Here is a 5,039-nt window from a genome sequence, read left to right as displayed (position 1 = left end):
ACGTTCACACACATATTTCAATAATTTAGTAGTCACATGCTTATATGTGAAATGGAAACGACGTGCACGCGTTTGATTATGATATCATTCATATTTATTATGTTACTTGACGAATGGAAATTCACCTTTTATGTGTCATTCCCATGTGAAAACTATTCTAATGGATTATAATGATAATGCATGATTTTCACTAATATTTGAAACACTAATTTGGTCCCCAAATGCACAACAATCCTCATATATTTTGCAAGCTGTATTCTGTTTTTCTACAATCTTTCCACTATTTTATGTATTATTGATATGCAATATTTTCCTCTTATTTTTGAATCATTTAAACAATGAGCAGTTCACATTAATTGTCTAACTTCAATGCTAATTTATCCCAATGCTAATTTATCCTTTTTACAATTCAATCGTTTCCACTATTATCTTCAAACAACATGCAAATTAGTACCGATTCCCTTTCACTACACAATCCTCATCCTATCGTGTGGCTCATATTGCAAATTAGTCAATTTTCTTTTACTACAGTCAATGTGATATCTTTTCCACTATTTTCTTTATTTTTGGAATGCAATATTTTAATTATGAATTATTGAAACAGTTAACTATTCACACTTAAACTCTCTCTCTCTCTCTCTATATATACATACATACCTCCGATCTCACATACAAGCAAAAGTAATACTCTACTGTCACAAGCTTTAAAAGTGGTGAACAGTTAGCCACATCCAAGCATGATCTGCCATCCGACGACAAGACCAAGCTTCTTCCCATCACCAACACCATACAGAGTCCCCCCTCTTTCATCATCAAACCTGACAATCGCTTCTATAGGTTCGTGCATGTATTTCTTGTTTTATCGTTACCGTTCTTCCTTTTTTAATTCACGCAATCCTTTTGGTGGGTCAGGAATTGGAGGATTCTTCTGGCTGTGATGATGGCTATGTACACAACATTTTCTGCGCCAATTGAGATGGCATTTCTTTGATAATCGTTCACTAAGCTGGATATCATGCACTAATCATTTTCTGCCGTGCGTGCTCTTTTCTTGATATCATTTTAAAAATCGGAAATGATTGCATGGGAGTATGCAAGTTCTTTCTAGATTCCTCCAGCTTAAAATGATATCATTTTTCGGTTTTTAAAATGATATCAAGAAAAGAGCATGCACGGCAGAAAATGATTAGTGCATGATATCCAGCTTAATGATCTAAAAGTCATGGTCTAACTAACACTACTGATCATTCAAATAAGCAAAAGTGATCTAAAAGTCACGGTCTAACAAAAAATAACCTAAAAATAATTACACATTAGTTGAGTTTAAATGTGAATGTCTATTTATATTAGTTGAATTTAAGTACCAATTGCAAAAATCATGATCAAGAAACAAGCATACATATTCACATGTAGTTGGCGGGCTTAGGTAATTGTTTTAATTTAGTTTGCATCTCATTATTGTTAATTGGCTACTGGCATTGAATAATGCATTGTAATGTATTATCCGTAGTGCATTGTCTAACTAACCATATGTCTCACAATAGGATGATCTTAAAATATCTGGTACCTGTGAAGCTTTCAATAGACATCTTACCTAAAGCGTTGCTCCTTAGGGTTCATTTGATTAGATGAGTAGACTTCAAAAAATTTTGAAGGTTTGGGTTGCTACCTTTAAGTTTGTGGTAGAGTATATTTTCCAAAATGGTGTTTAGTTCCTTTAGTTGTGTTACAACATGTGGCTTACATCGGTGTTTGTCTGCATTAGTTGGAAGCAGGTTTTATTGGATTGTATGACATATTTGTCCCTAACAAATTACATTAATTCCAAATTTGCCCTTTAACCAAAATAAGTATATATATTTTCTATTTGCCCCAAATTTTCACTCCCGCCTTCTTCTCTACATCTGCGAAAACTCCCCGCCCAAAGCAGAAGGCCAACAGCTCACGGCGGTGAAGTGAATAGCGGCGAGAACAAACCGACGTCTTCTTAGGGCACACGGACAAGGTGATTTGCTTACCAATTCTCGTTCTATGTGTTTCTTAATCGTCCGTCGAATCATTCGGTGTATGTTCTCATATTATTCACGCCTTTCAGATGCATCTACGTTTTGTTGTCAACTACTGATTACCTTGCTCTCTCTCTGATATTACTTCATTTTTGTGTCATTATTTTTGTTTTTTGTTGGAGAACATGTAGTTATTTTTTGTTCCCATGTAGGGAAAAAGACTATTAGAATTTAAAACCCCGGGGGTGCCCGTTTTTTTTGATTTTTGGGGTTTGGTCCTCCCCTCCCCCAAATTTGGGCTGCATTATTATGGTTGCATCTTTGCCTAACTGATTTACACTTTACAATTGGTTAACATATATATTTTTGCGGCATTTCAAAAAATATGCTTGAAAACAGGATAGGTAATTAGATCAAATGGAAGGGGATAAATTTTTTTTTTATCATGGATTTTTGTTGGGGCCCATCTTTTTGCAAATGACTTTATCCAGGGGTTAAACACTTTTTCCCGTTAATTTTAAAATTTTTAAAACCTCTGATTTAAATTTTGTTTAGCACCTATAACATAGGTTTTTAAATAATTTGTTTTAATTTTTGCAAAAAATATGGTTGAAAATATTTTTTTTTGTACATCAATTATAATATTTAATTTATTTAAAAGGTTAAAATTTTTATCCATAACTTTTTTGATTACGGGGAATTCTAGCTTTTATTATATATTTTAAATTATATTTTATTATTTATTTTAAAGGGTTGGGGGAATCTATTTAATTAAAAATAATTAATTTTAAAGTGGTGAATGCACTCAATTACTAGTTTACAAGTTACGATTTATATAGGATTTCCAAATCTTCCATTAGATTTGATTCAAGGTTATATATTAAAAGGGTAATTGACAAAAGGGTTTTGTCAAAAAAAAAAAGATTTTTTAAAAACCAAGGAAAGGGGGTGATTTTTTTTCTTTGGGGAATAAATTGAAGATCTTTTTGGGTTTTTTTTAATTTTATTATTCCTTTGGGATTTTCAAACCCCCCTCATCACTCAATACATCCATTTAAAAATTAAAAAAAAGATTCTTCCACCCATTCCCCAAAAACAAAACGGATTGTGTATTAATATTTAACAAATTAATAAATATATGAAAAAATCCCAAACTTCAATGAAATTTATTTTTTTTTTTCCTCTTATACCATCACCCAAACCCCCCTACATTTGGGGGCCCTCCCCAAATTCCCCACTTAATCCCCTCATATAACTCCCCCGGGGGGAAAATTGGGAAATTCATAAATTTACAAAAATACTCAAAGTAATATTCATTATTAAATTTTACATCCCCCCTTACAAACCAAAAAAACCCAATTAATTAGGTTTTGGAAAAGGGGAAGGAGGCCAAAAAATCATAAACTCCGAAACACCAAAGTAAAATTGAAATGAAAGAGATGAAGAAAAAAAATTTAAAAAAGTAGCAAATAAACCACGCATGAAACGCATTATTCCACATAAACCGCCCATCTGTCCGGGGCCGGTTTCCTGTTGGGTGAAATTTAAGCATCAACATATTCCCCAAAATCTTTTTCCCCCCCGGTGAAATGTCCCCATTTGCGTGTTCAAGGGCCCAAGGGCCACGCATCACCTAGTTTAAATCCCTTGGGTCAACCCGATTTGGGTTCAATGAAATTATACGAATGAAGCTCCATTATGAGGGGGTTTTTTTTATCCCGGGGAGAAGCTAGCACCACGTAATATCCCCCACCTCATCTTCAAGGGAAAAACACGTTTGATGATGGCCCATGGTGTGCCTCATGTTAAACATTTCTTAGGGGTTTTTTGGGGGTTTTTGTGAGTCCCCCTTTTTTCAAGGATAAAAACCCCCTTTTAATGGTGGGGAATCCTTCCCTTTTTTGCTATCCATTATCGCAAAGGAAATTCAAACGAGTGTGGAAAGATAGAGAGTTTTAAATTGTAACACATAGTATCCATAACCCCATCAACGATCGGGAGCACACAACCCTTTCGGATTTGGGACGCGTGAATTTTCAACTTCCCCGGGGAAAAATCAATGAACACGAGCACGGGGGGCTGATCCCCCCCAACCCCTGGGGCGGGCAAATCGCATAAACCCATCCTGAAAGCCCCAAAAATTTTTGGGGGGATTTGGCCCCCTTTAAATAATCAGGGGGCATCCCCCCCTTCAGGGCGTTGATATATGTTCCATCCAAAGCCCCCAAACAAACCTTTTAAAAAAATCGACACCCAAAAACCCATCTAAATTTAGTTAAGATAGATTTGTGTAAAACATATCAAAACGTTTGTTGATAATAATTGAACCATTTCCCAAGGGGTCGTCAAAAATTCTCCCCATGGGTTTAGACATGAAAAAACCTCATGAAATCCAAAACCCCCTCAACACCTCCTGAATATTCAAAAAGGTGACGGAACCCTATAAAATCATACCCTCTTTTCCGATTCTTTTTTTGATGAAACGAGGGGGCCCCAAAAAATAAACTTTTTTTCCAAGCTTACATATTCCCCATTGCCGAACCTGCGCTCAGTAAACAAAACCCGTTTCCCAAAAAAACTGATCCAAACCCAAAATTGTTCCACCTACCATGTCAAGGCCCCGGGGACCTTTTTCCATCGTCGAATTTGCTCCCGGGATCCCCGTCTAAAATATCAATAACCATATTTTTCCGTAATTGTTTTAATTACGTTTACATCTCATTATTTTTAATTGGTTACTGGCACTGAATAATGCATTGTAATATATTATCCTCAATGCACTGTCCAATTAACCATATGTCTCACAATGGGATGATCTTAAAATATCTGATACTTGTGAAGCTTTCAGTAGACATCTTACCTAAAGCGTTGTGTTGCTCCTTAGGTTTTAGTCTTATATCTATGGTATGTTAGAACTCAGCTCGATTTCCAAACACCGTGCGAATTTCAAGTCATTTTAACACAGATTGTTTTCGGCCCATTTCAGCGTCTCCAAATTTTGATCTAATACAAAAAAAGTCATTCCAACACTTT

This window comes from Salvia hispanica, chromosome 5 (genome assembly GCF_023119035.1).
Source record: "Salvia hispanica cultivar TCC Black 2014 chromosome 5, UniMelb_Shisp_WGS_1.0, whole genome shotgun sequence".
NCBI lineage: Eukaryota > Viridiplantae > Streptophyta > Magnoliopsida > Lamiales > Lamiaceae > Salvia > Salvia hispanica.
This window is presented reverse-complemented; position numbering follows the sequence as displayed.